This window comes from Sceloporus occidentalis, unplaced genomic scaffold (genome assembly GCF_023333645.1).
Source record: "Sceloporus occidentalis isolate IW3139 unplaced genomic scaffold, rSceOcc1.0.p SCAF_1, whole genome shotgun sequence".
In the NCBI taxonomy this organism is placed as follows: Eukaryota; Metazoa; Chordata; class Lepidosauria; order Squamata; family Phrynosomatidae; genus Sceloporus; species Sceloporus occidentalis.
In genome coordinates this window covers 255,411,926-255,434,065 of record NW_028316981.1, presented here as the reverse complement: position 1 = coordinate 255,434,065, position 22,140 = coordinate 255,411,926, and the positions used below count along the sequence as shown (strand labels likewise).

Here is a 22,140-nt window from a genome sequence, read left to right as displayed (position 1 = left end):
CCAAGCAAGTAAGACAATTTGCCACCACAAAAAAGTACAGACTTCACAATTCTATTCAATCCCCCTTTATACCATTTTTATTATCCCAGATATGCCATTCATGATGGCCTAGTGCCAAACTCCTCCCAGCCCTTAAATTGTAGATTATGCAATGATGCTGAAAGCATAGATCATATATTTTTTTTACCTTTAAGACATGTTACCTTTTCTCAAAATAACTTTGGTATAAATATAACTTGAGAATACTTTGCAAAGCACATTTTTACTTTCATGACTCCTTTTTTTTTCTATAGCTGTGCTGGGCCTTGAGATGTCCTGGTTTCTAGCACCTCTCTCTTCTATATCTTTCTCAGTTCAAAGTGCCAAGAAGTGCTCTTCATTAGTGGGGTTGTTCCTGGCTATCCCTGCTTGGAAGCTGCTATTTTCTCCTCTGCCAATCTGATTGTTATTACTTTTTGAGATCACCTCAACCAGAATATCCTTTATTAGACTCTCTAATAGGTATCTAGACCTAGAACATATAGTGCCATGGGACAAGGTGCTCAACTATATGTAGTGGAATGAACTACAGCTGTCATAGGTCAAGTACATCCTTGGGAAGTTTCTGTTTTCAGGAAGGCTGGGCAGAACTTGCTGCAGTCTCCCCTTCTACACAGCTCATAAAATTGCAGGAGGCCTCTCTGCTTTTGCTTCTGCTCATTCCAATGGCAGGTACAGGTTCAGCTGAAGACATCATAATGACTCAGGGAAAACATCAGACAACATTCTCCACTCATCCAAGTCAAGGTACACATTATCCATAGCCACCCAATTTATTTTGCCACAAAATTGTGCCAGAATAACTCCCCTCTGCTTGAGACAGAGTATTCAACAGACCTTTCTCCCCATCCCTGGCATTAAAAAATGCAGCAATAACAAATTAAAGAACTAACAATTTGCAATCTCTTCATGACATTGCATATCTCCTTCCTAAGGCAACTACATATTGAACCTAGGGATATGCCTGCTTCTGCTCCAGTAAAAAAAATATTGCTGTTTGAGCACTGGTGCAATGTGCTATTCTTGTAACAGAAAAGAAAGGTAACAAATTTGTATGAGCAGCAAGAAAAAAGAACAACTGTACAAATGATCCTTCAGTGTGTAGTTTTTGATATGAACTCAGGGAACAATTGGGAAAGGGGCCTTGAAGATGAAAAACAGGTATGAGAATATTTTCTTCATACACAAAATGGCAAGGGTTGTGATTTTTATCCCCTTTGTGCTATATGAGAATGCTGGGAATATAAAATTATTATTGTTATAAAAATCAATGCAATTGGTTAGAAATATCAGCAAAAAGAGCAGTATGTTAAAGAAAACCCAAGACATAGTTGACCTGTCTAGCAACAGAGGAGAGACCAATTTCACAGAGCTTCTCTTCACCCTCATAGCCACCTCATCATTTTCAAGAGTTTAATGTTGGCAACATGAAATTGCTAACATAAAAACACTTCAGCTGTCTGAAACACATTCTAATAATTAGCTGCCTGGAGCACTACTTTTGCCACACCGCAGTGTCAAAGTGGGAAAGGAAAAATGTTCAAATGGCAAGAGTCCAATTCAGATAAATGCCTGGTCTTTGTGATCTTCGCTCCATATAGATGTTTTTATTTGCTCCTCTGAGAATGCTGCAAAATTCACTTGACAGACCCTATAAATTAAAAAAAAAGTTTGAGATAAAAATAGACCTTCTCTTTCTAATGATTTCCTATACAGATGGAGCTGAGAGGCTAGAGAAATTCCCATCAGAAGCTTTCATGGGAAAATACTGGCAAGAGAGCAATTTGTCCAGCTGTTCCCCTTCTCCTTCAAACTACAAATACTTCCCTCATGGATCTTCTTTTATATTACAAGAGCAACTTTTGAAATACTTTTTTTGTTGTTGCTAAAAGTCTAATAATTTTGTATGAATAACAGCCCTCTACTCACAGGAAATCAATGTCTCCAACCTGCATATTTTTGCATTGCAAGCTTTTTTTAGAGCATTGTTTCATTTCTTAGGATGCTGAATTCCCACCAACTTTTAACAGAAACTCAGTGTAATATTTTCAGTCTGAAAAACTGATGCATTTACTCTTTTCAAAGGGAGAGGAATTTTGTTCCTCCTTTTAGTTTAGCCTTTTAGGAGATCCTCTGGCAGGGGTGGCTGGTGGCTGCCATGTAAGTGGTGCAGTGGATCTGCTCTGGGTTTCATTCCAGAATGTAAAGGGGATATCCAAGGTGCTAACCTCTATCCCAGAATAGATTCAGCACCTTGGGAGGCTCTTTTAAAGTCTGGAATAAAATCCAGAGTAGATTTATTATGCTACTGACAAAGGACTCTCAAGGTTGCTGTGGCAGAGTGGCCGCATGTGACATTGAAAACCACAGTTCCCACAGTTTTTTTTAATCGGGGGGGGGGGGTCTAGAATGGAACCCCTGTGGATACATAGGGCCCACTCTATAGAATTCCAAAATCCTCAAGACAGCATGGTAACACTCCCGCTCCCCAAATTTCCAAATACTACTTCACATATGTTGGGGTAGGAATTGTGTGGTTTTCCAAATGCCATTGCAATTCGCAGGAGTCCTAACCAGCAAAGTTAATTGCAGAGGCTAGTGGGAGTTGCAATATGAAAATTTTGGATTCCCAGCCCAGATATATGCTTTTTTTGAACATGATGTAACTGAAAACCCTTAGTTATGTGACCAAGCAATCTGAGGTCTTAAGACTGTAATCTTTGGGCAACATTTATTTTTATTCTACTAGAGAAGCTCACATTCACACCTTGTACACTTCTACCCCAAGGGATAGAACTGCATCACTGGTTAAATGAACAACACAACAGTAGACAAACATCAGTGTTAAGACTCATTCAGGTGTCAGAACTATGAAGAAGGTAAACATATGAGAAGGTTTCCAGAAAAGTGGAGTGGTGAATCCACTCTTGGTTTTAGTGTGATATTTACAGCGGATAGCTCCCAAATAGATTCAGCCCCACTTTCACAGTTTGAGGTCAGTGGAAACAGAGACTGCACAGGCTAGCATGTTCCCCCTTCTCACATTTTACTTAATTTACATTCCTAATTGCTGAATATGGCTTATCTTAATAGAAAAATTGTATATATACATTCATATGCATATGAAGATAAAAATATCTTCACACACACACACCAGTAAATGGCCAGTAGCTATTAGAAAAATGAAATTCTTAGGGTCATAAAGTTCATGAAAACATCAATTTCATATTTGGTAGCAGTGAAAAAGGCAAATTAAGTATTGGGAGTGACATGGAAAAAAGTTTAAAATAACATTGCTGCAAGTATGATATTGCTATTTTATAAAGTTTTAAAGCAGTCATTTTCAGAATATTGGAAATTGTTATGTTATGGTGACCTCATCTTTGAAGGATATAATACAACTGGAGAAGATGCAGAAAGAAACACCTGAAATAATCATTGGTTGGTAAATCTTCCTATATTTTGAGATTGCTAATTTAGTTTAGAAAGAAGATGACTAAATGGGGTGGGTGGGATAAAAGAGTTGTAGGGTAAATGTATTTCAGTGTTATTTGGACAGAACAAAATTTTAGCAGATGATCAGTTGTTGCTGTTTTTGTAGCCTGTGATGCCTTTTATTATGAAAACTAAATGTAAAACAAGGTTAGGCATATCTAAGAGCAGGAAATAAACAAATTAATTTAGCATTCCCAGTGAAGTTTATAGCAATTCAATAAGCCAAAATCAAAATATTAACTTGCCCTTGAGATTCCTGATATCTTTTTGGCTTTTTGAAATAACGGCAGCATCAAATGTATAATATGAAAACACATCACCTTGCTCTATGTAGATTATAATAAATTCTTTCTATTGTAAATTCCCCCAAAGAATACATTATCAAAGGAAGAACTGCCAAGTACATACATTTCTTCAACATGAAATGGTGATCTCATGCTGCCTCTTGGGAGAAAATGTAATCACTATTGCTTTATTTGCACTGTCCCAATTTTGATAAGGACACTGAGCAAGCAGGCGCTGATGCCCAAAATAGACATTGAAGTAATTTTCTTCCTAATGCTTTATTTGTGGTATCCCAAAGGAGCTCCACATATCTCCATAAACTTGACAGCCTACATCTACAACTATTTATTTTTATTAGAAGTGGATGTATTTGAGATTTGCTCAAAACACACAGTTCTAAAATTTGCTCTACTTAACATAACAAAAACATTTACCTAGAATTATCTTCTAATAAAGCAGCAAGGATCAACACATGGATAACCTGACTCTGACTGCCCATTCATTGGCATTTAAGCTGCCTCGAATCTCATTTTAGGGAGAAAGGAGAGATATAAATAAAACAAACAAACCTGGTGATGGTGCCACACAGATATACAGCCTAGGTATAGCTAATTGTTTTGTAGCATTGACAAATGTCTATGGTATTTACTGTATATTCATGTACCAGTCTAGAAATTTTAATCAAAATTATAGCCAAAAAAACCTGGGTTGACCTATCCATGGGTCAATGCAAGAACTGTACTTTAATTCTAATCAAACAAGGAACCTCCCCCTTTTCTGAGCAGAGTGACAACAGGTGAGAGCTTCGTTTGTCTCAACAGCACCTAAAAGAAGCACCAATCCTTTCTACTTTCTCCCTTGTGGTACTGCTTCTGACCTCTGTGAATACCGAGGTGGGAAAATGGTGGTGGAGTCAGCTCTTTGGTGCTTCTCTTCAAAGGAGCACTGATCAGAATTGGACTCTGAAGGATCTGAATAAGACATTTGTGTATGTTTATCAGCTTTTGGGGTTAAATTTAGACAAAGGTATGCCATTAAAGGCTGTAATCACTGTGAACATAGTCACCGTTCTTTTGCTTTGTCGTTTCATCCTGTTTGACAAGTACAAGTTTTCTTAGCCACAACTCCAACCCATTGCTTCCCACACACGTCACGCAGCAATGATTCACTGTAGTTCCCATCCATGAAGCCTTTTGGATCAACGCAAACAGTTATGTCTGCCATAATTTGGCAACATTTTGCTTTGCTTAGTCCTTTGCATCCTTTGTTACAAGCCCCTAAATTTTACCCTCAATTTATCCATGGGTCATATCAAAATTCATAATTTTTGCCTCAAAACCTGCCCTTGATGTATACATGAGGCTGACTTATAGTTGAGTATATACAGTATTTGGTCTTTTATTTTACAAGAAAATAAATCTTAGGCCTAAATTTTCTGCTCAGTGCATGTATTACATCAATATTGCTTGTGCATGTATATTTCAGAGGAAGAAATGGGCAAAACCACCTCTGAGAATCCCTTGCCTAAGTAAAGCCTGTGGAATTCATGTGCTCACCATAAGCTGACAGATGACTTGAAGGCACATATACATACACATAGGGTGATGGCTCATTGGAATATGCACACACAAAGTGTAAGGGAGGGAAAGCACAGTATAATATTCCTTTTTTTCCCTACACTTTTTGAGCAAACGTTTTTATGACAGCTAACCTATAGGCCCTGGGCCTCAAGTAGATCTTGGCAAACAAACATGTGGCCCATTCATGCTACACAATTATAGACTATATTCCATTTTAACTAGCATGGCCATTTCCTGTGTAATCCTTAGATTTGTGTTTTGGTGAAACATAAGAGCTCTCTGGCTGAGAATTCTAAATATCCCAACCTAAGCTGCCAATCCCAGGATTCCATAGGCCTACAAGTGGGATAGAAACTGGATCAGTGATTACAGCCCAGCCGATTTCTCTCCCACTTGGGGGTGTGATGCTTAGATGCCACCTTCCTCACATCCATCTTTTGTGGAGGAAAAACCAGCTCTATGGGGGAAGGGGCAGGGTTTTTTCACCCCAAAAAGGAATGGTTGGCATATTTTGGGACAGAATCTGGCTGGATTGGGGCTGGGCATCTGTTTGCCCTGGCCCTGATCCAGCCTAAAAGGGGTGGCTCTAAACTGCCCCCTTTGGGCTGTCTATAGTCCCCCTACATCCCTTTTAAGTTTGTAAAGAAAATCCCTAAAAGGAGTAACTATCATAAATACAAAGACACACAGGAGAGTGTTGAGCTTAGACTTGGAAGGTCTAGAAAAGTCTAGATTCTGGTTCCCACTGAGGCACAGGATGCTAATCATGTTGTGCCTCAGCTACGTTATGGGATTCTTGTGAGCTTAAAGTGGGGAGGAAGAAGAGGGGAGAGAGTTATTTACTCCTAAGCTCACTGTAGGAAAGGGGGGGGTGTAAACTTAACCAATAAATATATTTTGAATTAGTAACTATAAACAAATAAATGTAACTGTAAAAAACAAGAACAACAAATGTCATATAGCTACGCAAATCCTTCCATGCATACAGACATTACTACTGTATTAATTTCCACTCATTAAATAGCTGCAGAGGGCTTTTACTAATTTTCAAATCCTTGATCAATGCAATCAAAGCATTATGTCTAGCTGAATTATCAGTGTGATTAATTTTGTCCCATGGAATGTTCATGATACTGAGCAACACAGTGAGGGGGAAGATCTCATGGAGAGAATTTCCCTTTGCCTGTTTCTTGTCATTTTTGCTGGAGGAAAGCCCAATATGATTTCAAAATGCTGCCAGTTCTAAACAATTACGGTTGGTAGAGTAGAAATCCCTGGTTCAACCAATTATAGATCTGTCTGTTTTCTCTCTCCTTGGATGCTCGTAGAGCCATTCTCTGTGCATTCTTGGCAACAATGATGCTGTTTTGAGGTATGATCAATATTCTGAGCAGAAAGAAAATTGCTTCTTGCATCAGAAAAATGCTAGCCAGTAATGTAGGTCTCGGCAACAAATTCAGGGACATATGCCTGATCTTGGACAGGGCAATGCTGTCATGGAAGCAGCCATATGGACAGCTTCACCCAAAAATTTGTTTAATTCATTCATTATTGGAATAATTGTTTGTATAATTCAATCATTCTTGGAAGCAGAGTAGGAAGACAGATAGCACTGGCACTTGTGTTTGTGATTTTTAACAGAATTATTAAATTATCAAGGGCCACACACACACACAGAGTAAAGAGTGGGTCACTTAGGAGAAACGTTATAAGTTGCCAGTTCAGTTTATGGAGACATATTTATGGGGATGGAAATAATATGAGACTCAGGAAGGCAAAAGATCTAAGGAGAAAAGGACCCATCCAGTGCTTTGAGTAAAGCATTCTAGTTTTGAAAATGTTTATACCTTCTTCTATAAATGCACATTTATTCATCTTGACAAATGAGGAAAAGGGAGAGATACCTCATCATTCTACAGACACCTACCCCAGTTCTGATATAGCCAAAAGAAAGGTTCTTTTAAAATTTCCTTTTTTGCTTGGTCCTTGAGAATGGAAGCACTTCAGAAGAGTTAACAAATGGAGGGAAAACAAGTGACTCCTCAATAGCTCCCTACTTTGGAACCAATGGAAGAAAAAAAGTGTGGGGTAAGATGTCCAAGCTCCCAGATGTTTCCAGATGAAACAGTACAAGAAAAGGGGTGGGTAAGTTAAGCAGAAGCTAATAAATGCAGCTTGTGCCAATTTTGTTTGGTTCTGGAGATTTAAAGTAATTGGGCCACCTTTCCAATGAGGGAAAGAGAGGGTAGAGGGGGTTCCACAAGACTGTTCATGTGTGGGAAAGTGAGATTTCTTTTGGGGTTGAGAAAGCAATGGCTATGGGGGCAAAATCAACTTTAGAACCTTTTCTATGTCCCACATAGAAATTCCTAGTAAATGTTTGGTTGAATTTCGCTCCCCCTACAAAACTAATACCATACTTGAAGACGAATAAATCTAATTTCTAATTTTGAAGCTGACTGAACCACATACAATACTGTGGGTAAACAAACTGAACTTCAAAAAAAAAAAAAAAAGCTTTTAACTCAGTGCATAAAATGTCAATCTAAATTGAACAATTTGATTCTAATTTATTCCGAGAAAATGGTAAACTATTGTAAATTGTAAAATTCTCTCCTTTTGATTTAATAAACAATGAGATTACTATCTATACAACACAACCATCTACTCCCACTTCTCAAGGCACAGTGACATCTGGCTGAGCGATGACTTGTGTTGCATCTCTCAAGGATACATCCCACCCTTTGTTGCACCTTCTCATATCCCTGGGGATGCAGGCACCCAGGTTGGGAACCGCTGCCTTAGAAAAATAAATCACAGCTGACTTTATGGCAATCAAGAACAACAACCAAACTAATTGTTTGTGTTTATAAGACAGCAACATACAATTATCTTGAAGTATACAAAACTTGCATTTCATGCCAACCATCCTTTATTTTCCTTTCCTCCCTACTCTGTTGTTTTTTCCTCCCTCCCTATCTATTGTGTCCTCCGTTGTCCAAATATTGGTGAATCTGCTGCGGGGATGGGGTGGTGGGGTCCTGCTTTTTCTGTGTGTACTTTGCAATAACATGTACAAACTTATATTATGGATTACATTCATGCCTTCTGGTTTCCAGTTTCAAACAGATCAGTCAACATAATCACAAATCCTGTAGATAGAAAACTGGGAGTACAGAAGGATGCTATATAAGATATATTATCTCCTGCATTTCTCATATTAACACTCATGAAATGGCTGCTACATGAAGGCTGCTTTGAATTGCACCTTACAGCACATGTTTACAGACAACAAACTTTTTTCCAGTATTTTTTTATTTCAAAACCAGTGTACACATACTTATTTTCCCATATATTCAGTCTGGCTTCTTTTCTCTGACTTCCTGATCTTCTTCCCTTTACATAGCATTACAAATCATACTAGTCTTATCTCAGTTAACATAACCATGTTTGTTTTTACATACAAAATTCATATCTCACCACTAGTCTTTACAATAAAATAATTAAGTTAAATAATCTGTATGTAAAACATAGTTCTTTTCTACATTCCCTTATTATTGTCAAATTTCCCCCAGCTAGCTTCACCTCTCCTTTATTTTTACTTTCCTCATTTATAATTTCATGTGCCTTGAATTTAAAATAACTAAATGTCAGCTTTTATACCAATTTTTTGTTTACTCCCCATGTAACTGTCCAGTATTCCACAGTTGATCGCCATTCATTTTCAACTTTTTGTATTGGTTTGTCCTTCAATAAGTATGTTAATCTATCCATTTCTCTCATCTCATGGATTTTTGTAGCCATTCTTCAGAATGAGGGCAGTCATTTTATTCCCATTTTATTCCCATTTTTTGGCTATTGTCAGTCTGACCACCATTATTAGATATAGCAATATTCTCCAATATTTGGATTTCATTTCCCTCTTTAGTATTCTTATGATATTTAAAAGATGAAGTTCTGGTGAAAGTGGTAAGTTGACTTTAAGCATTTTCTGTATAATTTTCTGAATGTGTGACCAGAATTTTTTCACCTGTGGGCATGTCCACCAAATGTGCCATTTTCTTTTTGACATTTCAACATTTGGTGGATTCTGTTATGTACATCTTGTTCAGTCTCCAAGGGGCAAAGTACCACCTGTTTACCATTTTAAGATAATTTTCTTGTCCCACATATGGTAAAATCTGTCTCTAAATTTTATTCTTTGCACATGCTTATTCATGGAATTCAGCCATGAGAGGGTTACTGAAATAATATATACATTTGTCTTTAATATGGTTACTTTAAATAAAAGATGCTGGCTTGTATGGGCTATACATGATGTATAGAATTAAACGTTTTGGAAAATCTGGGCAAGTCCTTATTCGTTATTCATGGAATATATGGCCTATGAAATGCCTTTCTTCATTTGGAATTAATTCTTGACATTTGCCTTTGAAAGAGAATATGACTGGATATTGTCAACACATGTTGGCAGAGGACTGCAATAATTAGCATATACAAGGGACAACACTAACAGAACAAAAAAGGGGACAGACTGCAAATACAAAAAATTGACAATGTCTTTGATATGAGTGAATGTAGGTGTTAGAACTGCATCTGCTTATAAACTGCAGGAGAAATAGAGATACATCAGTGCTGGACAGCTGAAGGGATAACATCTCTGGCTGTCTTTTCATACTATCTAACAGATGCTTGTAATCCCTTTGGAGTATAATTTTTTAAGGCAGGTTGCAACAAAAAGACTAGAAAATGTATTTTAAACAACATTCAGAAAGCAAAGGGATCTTGTAGCACCTTTGAGACTAACTGTAAGAGAGATGGTAGTAGCATGAGCATTTGTAGACCTGAGTCTACTTCCTCAAATGCATAGGACACATTCAGAAAGATAATGTAAGGAGAGCTTGCAGATTAAAATAATAATAATAATATAAAATAAAAACAGCGGTTAAAATTCTAAATTTTAAAATAATTTTAAATGTATTTTAAACTGTTTTTAACTGTGGACTTTATCACATGGGGTGAAATCGGAGGTTTAAACAGGCATTTTCTGGGGACAGTCATGTTTTCACACACATTGTGCTTAGAGAGGACTTATCCTGGTAAGAACCAGGAATGCTCCAGGAACAAATCATTAACGGGATTTCCCTGTGAATGGTTTGTTTCTGGAACATTCCTGAATCTTCCCAGGATAAGTCCTCTCTAAGCACAATGTGTGTGAAAATCTTCACCGTGATTGTGTGACTGTTCCCAGAAAATGCCTGTTTAAACCTCCAATTTCCCCCATGTGATAAACTCCTATGTGTTCTTAATGGAACCAATGTTTAATTGTTTTTAACTTTTGTCATATTGCACTTTTAGCTAAACTTTTATTTTTTAAAAATTGTAAGCCTCCTTGGGCCCCATGGCAGGACAAAGGCAGAATATACACTGAATAAAAATAAAAGAATATTTTTAAAAAACCTTCAAGAGAGACCTCTTCACTTTTCTGACCTGCCAATGATGATAAAGATGAAATTCAATTATATAATGCTATATTGATTTATGTTGGAACCATCCTTGTTGTTGGCATTTGCTACCAACAATTTAACCTAAAGACTGGACAGTAAAGGAGGCAGTGGCCATGATCCTAAATTTCTTTACTAGTTGGTCAGTAATAAGCACCTAACTCATCTCATTCATGTGACAATATTCAGTGACAATACATAATTGCTTCTCACTTTAATTCTACTTTAATGTAGGAAGTAGTGGCAGTTCAAAATAAAATAGGGACTGTGGTGCTTACACAAGAGATAATACAACATATTGTCATACATCAGATACAAAACAGATATAAAGCAGTAAATAGAGTGCAATTCTATGCATGTTTGCTTGAAAATCAATGCCACTTTGTTGTTATTATAGGCTTACTCCCTAGCAATTGTGTTAGGCTTGCAACAAACAAACTTCTAACAGAATAGAAGGCAATTATGTGATGGGGTTTTGCATAAGTTAAAATGGGATTGTTTTCAGCTCATGACACAGCAAAGGGAAGCACAGCTAGGCCTGCAGAAGCACAATGCTAGAAAACTATTACAAAGTAAATGTTCCAAATTAATCAACAAGTGTGCTTTAGTTACTTATGATGTTTCTTCTTCTCTGCCTTCCATTTTGCTAGTAAGGTTCCCAATGCATCTCATCTTTATGCCTGTGGAGTATACAGAAATGAAAGAGGATTTATTAAGAAGCAAAGAAAAGGAAGATAATGACCTGCAAACAACAACAAGGCTTAGTTTTTTGTGGGTTTTTTCGGACTATGCGGCTGTGTTCTGAAAGAATTTATTTCTGACATTTCATCTGCATCTGTGGCTGGCATCAGATGCCAGCTGCAGATGCAGGTGAAACATCAGGAATAAATTCTCCCAGAACATGGCCACAAAGCCTGAACAAATGCCCAAATAAACTATGGATGTCAACCATGAAAGCCTTCAACTTCACATTGGACATCTCTACAGAGAAAAACTGTTCCAAAACAGTGAGGCTTCTTAGGAAGTCTGAAATTTTTAAAGAGTTTGTGCAAATGCCACTGAGTTACACTTTTTAAAGTCAACATTTGCTTACTTGCAAAGCTATACATTTAATCCAAGCTGGTCATCTTCAACCTGGAGACATCTAGATGTGTTATACTACAACTCCCATCATCCTCAATGATTAAGTAATATGTAATAAAATTTATTCGGTCATTGACCAGTATAAATTAAGTAAAACTAGCCAAGGAGCCAGCATAATGTAGTGATTTAAGGATTGGATTGTGACTCTGGAGACCAGGGTTTGAATCCCGGCTTGGCCATGTAAACCCACTGGGTGACCTTGGGCAAGTCACACTCTCTCAGCCTCAAAGGATGGAAATGACAATTCCCCTCTGAAAAAACTTGCCAAGAAAATCCCATGATGTCAGAAATGACTTGAAGACACACAACAACATGTCAAGGAGACCCAAACCATGATATGATGACATTGAATCTTTCTTAAGGCTGTCCATTGTGTTCTTTAAAATCCACATAGATAAAAACATATAAGAAGTAATCAAGAGAGAAAATTCTAATCAGCATCAGAGAAATCCAAATACCAGGAAAATGAACCATACTAGAGAGCTGAACCAGAACAGGCAAGAACTCTGGAGGACCAGAGTAGGTAAGGCATTTCAATGATTCGGGCTTCCAGGAAAGAGATTTTGCCAGCTTTCAAGCTGGTGAAAGATGCATTGATCCCCATTCCCTTCAACATTTCACAGATGAAAATGGAAACAGATGTGGCTAAGTAGCGTCAGAGTGTAGTCAAGATGGCAAATGTTATTGTTATTAACGTGAAAGAACACACAAGGACACAGGAGAGGAGATGATGCAGCAGTTTTCTTTTGCCTGGGTGTACAAAGGACAAGGTTCTACTCTCTCCTAGGCATATGCCCTAGAGGGAAATTTGTAAGAATTTATTATTGTGATGGAACTTTCTCTAAAATCTTAGGTTATCTTTACCTCTTAGCCACAGAAGTCCCCTAGTCACTGGCACTTACCCTTACTTTACCTTATTACCTACTTGTTCCACTCACTATTTCTATGCTAGAGTAATGCTGCTTCAGGATTCTGGCCTATGTTTCTTCAGACAGCAAAAAGGTTATCTGTCAGTTTTTATGTGCTAATGTCATGCCCCGCCCCATGCAACCCATGGTGCCTGTCACCAGAGAGTGTGTGTTGGATAATGTGTCTAACTCTGTTAGAGTCATAGAGGGGAAGACAGATCATGCTGGATAATGTTACACTTTAATGAGGGACTGGTTAAATGTTTAGAGATGGTGATGATGGTAAAGAGACTGTATAAGATTGGGGGATTGATCATATTGTGAAAATAGGGATATTTGGTGTTGTTAACATAAATGTATAAATGTATCAGATTCAAGGTAAACTGGGACTCGGAAAAGGAAGACTAAGGCCTGGGAGAAGGAGGGGTTGGTAGCCCATGAGAAGGCTGGTAAGACACAGCCAGTAGTGTGATGAAAGACATGTCTGGAGCCCTGGCTGACCATCTGGATATATCTCATGGATAGCATAAGCAATGTCTACTGGTTTTGTGAGAATGGAATATGTTGATTAGAGTTTGTAACCCAAACAATAGGTTGGTGGGAAACTGGCGAGACCAGGAGTCCCTGGAGGGAATAGCCAATGGGATTAGCCAGGTGCCCTTGGGGTGGGACCCCAATCTTATAAAAGGTGTATAGTTGGACAGTTGTAATTCAGAACTGACAAAAACTATGGCAATGAATTGCCTGTTATCTACTGCTTTTCTTATTCTTCAATAAATCACTCTGTTCTACACTCTGGAGTCTGGTTATTGGATCTGATAGGGAAGCCTAGCTAACAGAGAACCACAATAGCTAAGGTATATGGTTGGCATGCAGGCACCAGCAGTCCCAAGTTCAATCCTTGCCATCTCTGGTTTCTAATAAACTCAAATGCTTCTCTCTTCTTTAATTTCTCTGGAGAAGAGGAGAGGAAAGTGCATCAAGCCCCTAAACTCTCTTTTTCTGCCTTGAAGCCCCTGCCATATCCCCCTAAGCCCTCCATGACATTAAAAAAATCTGGGTAGTTTTCACCCTCATATTATAACAAAACATTCAAAATTACTGTAAAATGTAGTGGTTTTGCTTCCCCTGTCTCTCCAGTTTTCCATGGTGGAGATAAATAACATAATAATAGCGGTTTTAATTCTATAGATTGTTCATTGCTTTTTAAAAATAGCATATATGGTTGTGTATTCTTTTAATTTGTTCTGGTTGTAATATGTCTTGAGTCCCCAAAATGGGAAGAAAAGATGATATGTTTGATATGGAAAATTATTCCCCAATTAGCACAAATCAAAAGCAGTGACATCTATAGTTTTTGTGGGTATTTCGGACTATGTGGTCATGTTTTAGAAGAGTTTGTTTCTGACATTTCGCTAGCATCTGTGACTGGTATCTTCAGAGAATGCTGACATGGAAGTGAGTGTGTGTGTGCACGCACACACACACACACACACACTGTGTGACCCTGGGTTGGGAGGAGCGATTTCCATGTTAATCTGTGTATTGTTCCGTTGTTGAACAGCAAGGCCTTAAGGTGGGAGGATATGCAAAGAGGATTTGTGTCTGTTTAATTAGAGATCCATTGTTTGCTGGGAAAACCCCTGACCCTGGCACGCTGAGGCTTCTTCCGGAGCGGGCTTCCAGCATATGCTGGAAGCTGCGTAAGGCACGCCCGCATATAAGACAAGCTGTATTACTATCTTGTCACTGTATTAATATCTTGTCAGTGTTCTGGATAAATTGTTTGTATATTGAATTATATTAAATAGTTTGTATATGCTTTAGCAAGTAATACATCTATTGTCAGAACAGGGGATTTGGTTGTGATTATGGCATTTATGGTTGTGAGAATATCTGCTATACTAACTCTCATGTATTATGACAGAGTGTTTTAGTCTCCCAGGATCATGATTTGTTGCAGAATTTACATAGAACAACCCCTACAATTTAGGCATTTTATGACATTGCCAATTGCACAGCTGTAAAAAAAAACAAACCCAGCTGAGATGCTCCATCACAGATGATAGTATAAAGGTTCTGCAGGTGGAAATATGTGACCCCTTGCCACTTGCAGGACTCTATAACCCCCATGCCTGTTCACTGGCTGGTTGAGAGTGGGGAAATTCAAAGAAGTATATTCGCAGTCTGACACAAACCAATGGCATCATCTGCCAACATCTGCTACTAGAGAGAATACTAACCTTTGCAATGACCAAAAAAAGGAAAAAAGAAAATAAAAAGAAAATGTTATCTGAAGGTGTATGTTGACTTCTGCTTTGCATTTGTTACTAATAAAATGTTGGCAATACCCCCAAATTCTCCCTCTTGCCAGATATGAGGGTTCCCTAATCTACAAATCAAAAATGGCTAAGAAAAAATTGTCCTAACAGAGCTCTTGCTTTTTGCATTTGGGGTACATGTACTGAGACAAGGCAGTCATTTTTCAAGCAAAGTATGGGGTAATGCAACTGAAGTGATGTGCTCTGGTTGTCTTGGTCTCATGCAGGAGAAATCAAAATGTCTTGGGGGAGGGATTGGAATATATTGGTTCAAGAAATAGTCTCACAATCCAAGGAGTGTATATCTTATTTTCTCTGATTTTATTTTGCATTTATGATACCTTGAGTTTTCCGACTCAGATGTTTTGGATAGAACACACTTGACTCTATACACAGAAACATTCATTTGGAGAGGACATTTTTATATCGAATAACATGCTGGACTGCTCATTGCTGTCAGAAAATACCCCACAACTCACATAATGCAAATAAAAGAAAATCCTAGTACAAGAGAGAGACCATTTTCAGAGTTTAGATTTTGGCAAACTGTGGCTTTGGGGAGGTAAATGGAAATCACACACACAGCTATCTATGGAAGAGTCATAAGAGAAATTTTAGGGGCCTAGACACCTGAACAGGTCCTGTGATTATTTGTAGGGGACTGATGGACAAAGTGTATCCTGAAGGTGTCCCACCTACTTCAGCCTCCTTCTAAGTCCAATTTCATGCTAGGTCACATGATGAGTATAACCTTGCCTCTGACTTGGTTATTGTATTTTATAAAGCTGCTAATACATGTTGGTATTTATCTTTCAACCCAGGATGTGTTCTCTTTTTCCTTCTCTGCAAGGCAAAGCTATACTGAAAACGTCTGACATGTTTCCATATGCCAAGCTCATAATTTACTGGCCAGTAAACTTTGTTTTCATGGTTTTTCTTGATGAAATGAGAACAGTGTGTCCAAATGGCTTCCTCTAGCTTCATGCCTCCATCTGCCTCCAGTGCTTCCATGAGTGACACCTGGGCAACAGATGGTGCAAATGGCCCAGAATATATTTGTTAAATTAGAATATAAACTTTGCCAGGTTGCTCAATTCTTTGGCCATGGACCTTGTGGCACCAAGGACTGGTTAGAGAAAATGATGATGTCTGAAAATAACTGAGACTGAATTTGGGGGTTTTATATTCTCAGTGGCTGGAGCCTGACATCTTGAAAACATTTGGGAAGGGCAAACATCTTATTAATCTTAACAAGCTATTTTAATATACTGCTTCTATGCTTTAGTTGCTATCACATTAAGATTGGCAGCTTATTCCTATAAAAGTGCAATGGTGTAGTGGAGCCAGAGCTCACAGAGTTGAAGCACTGTAAATGTATTGGGGTTCCATCTTAAATAGGTAATGAAAACATACTAAGTTACAAAAGATCTGTTCCTATTGACAATCAAAGCTACTAAATCTGGTTTTTGTATATAGATCAACATAGTTGCCTGTAATTTTTTCCCGCTTGTACTCTAGCCATGGAGACTGTCGTGATGCATAACTTGACTTCAACATTTATAACTATATAATATGCAAAAGTATCAGCCACTGTATTCAGTGGGACTTATTTGTATACACAGGTATACGAATGTAGCTTTAAAGAGTAAGTAATTACTAGAAATTATTTTCTCTTCTCCTTTCATTATGTTTTAAAGGTTTTGGTGATGGTGTTGTGTTTAACTTTTCAGAACAGTTTCAATACAGGGTTAAACACAGAGGATGTAGAACTATTTGCTTAAGAACCACTAATCATATGATATGAAATCTGTTCTCAATATAATATACACCAGTGAACTAATTTCATTACCTTATAACTATTTATTTATTTATTTTGTGGGAGTTTTGGACTATGTGGCTGTGTTCTGGAAGAATTTATTCCTGATGTTTTGCCTGCATCTGTGGCTGGCATCTTCAGAGAATGGTGTCATGGAGGTGTGGGGAATATATGTATATATTGTGACCCTTGGTTGAGAGGAGTTTATTTATTTATTTATTTATTTTTGGATGGCCTCTTGGTGGATAAGGGCTCCCAGGTGATCAATCCTAGGCGATTTTATCGAACCCTTTCCTGTATTGTTATGTATTAGTTATATGTATTGTGCTATTATTTCTTAGACTGTATGCCATGGGTAGGTTTACTCTTATCTATTTTATTGTTTGTATGTACAGTGCTGTGCAACTCCATAACACTATATAAATAAAGCATAATAATAGTAATAATAATAATCAACAAATAAAAACCAATTAAAACAATACAAAGATTGTGAAGTCAAAGGCTTTCATGGCTGGCATCCACGGTTTTTTTGTGGGTTTTTGGGGCTATGTGGCCATGTTCTAGAAGATTTTTTTCCTGACGTTTCGCCAGCATCTGTGGCTGGCAACTTCAGATGCTGGTGAAACGTCAGGAAAAAAATACTCTAGAACATGGTCTCATAGGCCGAAAAACCCACAAAAAAACCAATAGAAAGATTATTTTAAATATATATATATTTAAGTACTCTTTAAAAAACCCCTAAAGGCACTATATTAACACTCCTAGAATCCAGTTCTGAAACAGTTAAAACAGCATTTTTAAAACACTGAATGTCATGTGGAATACCACTATTTTGGCTGTCCACCGGAAGGTTAAAAAAGATGGGCCAGCCTAACTTCTCTGGGTAGGGAGCTCCACACAGTTAAGGCACTGCTACAGAGAAAGCCATGTTATGTATACCTGCCAACTGAACTTCACGAGATGTTGGGATATGCAGTGAAGCCTCTTCTGATGATGTCAAATTTCTAGCAGACTAAATATGGGATGTGGTAGGAATTTGTTGGGAACTTGTTTCTGGTGTTTCTCTCTCCCTTTTCTCCCTCCCACAGTAATTGCTGCCTGTCTGTTATGTCATTTTGCAATTGTATTCTGTTGTACTATTCCATACATCATGAAATTATACCAGTGTTGAACTAAAAAAACCATATAATGATTTTACAGTGAATGTAGGGATGGGACATGCAAAACAGGACAGGGCTAGTTCTGACACAGCAATTTTTCAACTTATTGTTTTCGAAAGGATAATAGCTGATAAAACTTGAAGATATCAGATTGGCAGCAGTGATTAAAAACAGGAAAATGTCATGCTGTTCCAATTAACACTTAAGATCAATTATGTCACACAAGAAGGAATCTGTTCTATGCAGGATATATGTTGTCAAAACTCTGGAAAGGGCGGTCTGACCCTGGTAAGATTTGCAGGCACAATGGTCTGTTTTGGTGGTAGAATAAACAGAATGGTTTTGTTTTGTACTTTATAATGAGTTCCCAGCTGAAGTGGCAGCATGACCTGTCCTCTGGAATTAAAACTATTACGTTATAAAATCTTTTTTATATCTTCTCATTGAATGTAAAAATAGCACCTCTGCAGAGTACTCTAAACCTAGTTATAAATATCTAAATATTCTACCTGTATTTCTGATTAGATGTAATGAATAAATAATTTAATAATTATGGAATGTTATAAGTAATATTATTGCAAGTTACCAAAAATAGGGGTGAGGAACATGGAACTTCAAACTTCATTGCCGTATGACCAGAGCATCTGGGTTTTACAGGGATTTGAGACATACGTATTGATGCATCAGCTGCCCTGAATCCCAAACTTTCATATATATTTTTAAAAAGGTAGGTTTCTAGTCTTTCTGGATGCTGTGTTAGGAGACAAAATATGTAACGCTGTTGATTTAAGATAAGTGAGCCTGAATCTTCCTTTCAGTGTTTAACCAATGACTCACAGCTTCATAGAGGTTTAAACGATAAAGCAAGTCTCTCCCAAGTTTCTGGCTACTAAATGCTGCATTATTTGGGGGAAAGCCTAATGTTTGCAGAGAGCTGGAGTCTTCTCCTTCTCCTTCTCCTTCTCCTTCTCCTTCTCCTTCTCCTTCTCCTTCTCCTTCTCCTCCTCCTCCTCCTCCTCCTCCTTCTTCAGCAGATCTGCCTACAGTGCTTAGAAAGCAATGGGTCAAGCCATGGGAGTGAATAAAGGGAAAATGCAACAGAACAAATTACCTAGGAAAACCAAGGTAAAATTCTATAATGGCGTAATAAAATGATTAGTATTCAAGTTGCCACAAACTGAGCTTTTTTAGTAGCAAGAGAATTATTACTCATCTTTCCTGGGTTTTCAGAAAAAAACCAGAAGTTTCACTTTATCTTCCACAGGCTTCTAGGTTGATGAAGCCTATGGAGAAGGAGGAGGAAAAGAGGAGCTGGGAAAAGTTGAGATGAGAGGGGGATCAATAGATAACAGATAAAAACAGACAAAAATAAACTTACAGAGCTAGATTTTTGCTTATGGATTTTAGATATCTGGAAAATGGTTTCAAATAATAAGCAAAATATAGTCAGTGCTTTTGAAAGGACAAAGTTCAAATGTTATTGTTTTGAACATATGGCATAGCCCTTTGAATTGTTTATTCAGGCATATGTCATAAGAAGTCAAATGGGTCTTTGTTCTTTCACGCCTTCAAATTTTCAATTTATGATGTGCCTACAGTGACTCTATCATGGGTTTTGCTCTGCATGATTTATTCAGAGGAGGTTTTCCATTGCCTTCCTCTGCGGGTGTGTGACGTACTTAGTCACCCAGTGGATTTCCATGGCTGAGCAGGGATTTGAACCTTGGTCTCCTAGAATTTTAGCCAACATTCAGCCCACTACACCTTACTTTCTAGATGTGTCTTATACCAAAGTAAATGTGTGCAGGAGATTTATATATTGTGGCTTTATTTGGAATCTATCCCATTCCCTGCTGCCACATAACAGATGCTGGATGGCTATCTGTCAGATGCGCTTTTAATTGTAAGTTCCTGTATGGGGTTGGAGTGCATGGCACCTTGTGGTCTCTTCCAACTTTACAATTCTATAACCAAAACAGGAAAATAAAGCAGCAACTGAGGTGCAGGTGGAAGTGCAGAAGGGATTTATATCCAAAAATAGAAGTGGAATAAGATAGGTTAAACTGGAAGAGCAACATGTTTGCAACATTTGATTTGCACTTGTTTTGAAAGATGTTTTTGTTTTTTCTACTAACGGATACTCTTCAAACGTTTCAGGGAAGTAGCCATGTTAGTTTGTTGCAGCACAAGCAACAAAGGTTTTTGCTATTTGACATACAGTAGGCTTCTGTGGACAGTGGCATGACAAGCTCTTCTGGCAGGAGAAGCACTTCTGTAGCTCTTCTTTTGCAGCAGCTGCCATGCCACTGTCCTCTGCCTCCCTGTCCCTGTCCTTTTAAAAAGCACTGTTTTGGTCCTGCCAGTCTTGCACGGGCAGCAGTGGGAAATAGGAGCAGCAGCCACCATGTGAGTATGTGGGGGTGGGCACAGTTTGGAAATAACATGACACTTGAAATGAGTTATTTCAGTAACTAGTTACTTTAGCAGTAAAAATCTGGAATTGTTTCCATCTGTTACTCATTACTGGGTAGGTCTGGACTCAGGGCCCCTTCATGCTAAACCACGATAGCACTATGATTCCACTTTAATTGCCATGGCTATATCCTTTAGAATCTTTGGATTTATAGTTTAAGGAGTAGTGGTAATGTACACTAATGCAGAAAGGCCTAGTGCCACACCAAACAACAAACCCCAGCATGCCATAGGATGTAGTCATGGCACTAAATGTGAAATCATAGTGCTATACTTGGGTAATGTGAATGGGCCCTATGTCTGCATAATAAATGTGGTACAAGAGGGTACAAGATGATTCACTCTTAATATAGAAGACATTATCCCTCATACTAGGAACCCATCATTAAAATGCAACATGGAAACCAATATGAATTGCTCTTTCTCGAATTCTGTGGACCCTGTCCAAATTTGAAATGCTGTGTTTTATCCTTTTAATTATTCTTTTCTAACTCTTATGTAGCAAAGAAAGGCCAAGACTCAGGTGTCTCTTCCTTCTCTAATGTGTTGAGGTCTTTTGATACAGAACTAGCAATGAGATCACGCCCCTCCCCACCAATATTCTGATGTTCCATTTGTCTCTAAACAGCAGATGGTGCCATCTTTTTTTTAAAGCCTTGATTTGATACATTTACTCTGTGAAGACAGTGAACAGCCAGAAATACTAAAACACCTGTGGCTTTGACATTGTTTCCTGTTTGGAACAATTTTGCTGTTAGACTACTACTGCAGTTCATCAGCTTTTGGCTCTTTCAAAGTATCCTAGGGCATAGGAAGGAGGGAATGGCTGAGACAGAGATGACTGAGATCAGAATAACAGGAAATAGCATGATACAAGTGAGGAGTTCAACAACCAAGAATTTGTTTTAAATATACCATATTAACAGGGAACATGAGAATTGTCCTGGATCAGAATGATCAGTTCCCAGTAGCCTGCTTCCAAACAGTGGCATCACTAGGGGGATGCGGGATGTGTGGACCGTACCAGGTGGCACCTTAAGGTCACCTGCTCCTCAAGCACCTGCCTTTTGGGCTGTGGCATTCATCTGCTTCCCTTTAAAATGATTTAAGAGATGGTAGGAGTGGGGGTGAAGCTCAGTCAGAGGAGTAAAGAGAGGCTCCAGAATTTTTTAAAATTTAAAATTTCATTTTTAAAAAAATATTAATTTTTTTTAAAAAATGAAATAAAAAAACCTTCAAATTCTCTTTACAAACATCATATTTTATCCAAATCTTCACTATGCACAGTCACCCCTTCAAGTCTGCAGACATGAAATCTGTGGACATGGAAATCCACGGAGTGGTGACCGCCATTAACGGCAGTGGGGGGCACACCTGTGGTGCGCACCTCGCATGCACGTGCCCCACTCAACCTATG

General features: G+C 38.1%; 1 long non-coding RNA gene across 1 annotated transcript in view; it reads right to left on the bottom strand.

Moving 5' to 3' along the window:
• Positions 1-11,026: 11,026 nt before the first annotated feature.
• LOC149323774 (uncharacterized) overlaps positions 11,027-22,140 on the bottom strand; it is a 55,348-nt gene continuing 44,234 nt past the window's right edge. The window contains exon 3 of the long non-coding RNA XR_016280242.1: positions 11,027-11,583. This is a non-coding gene — a long non-coding RNA (uncharacterized LOC149323774). The remainder of the gene's footprint in view (positions 11,584-22,140) is intronic.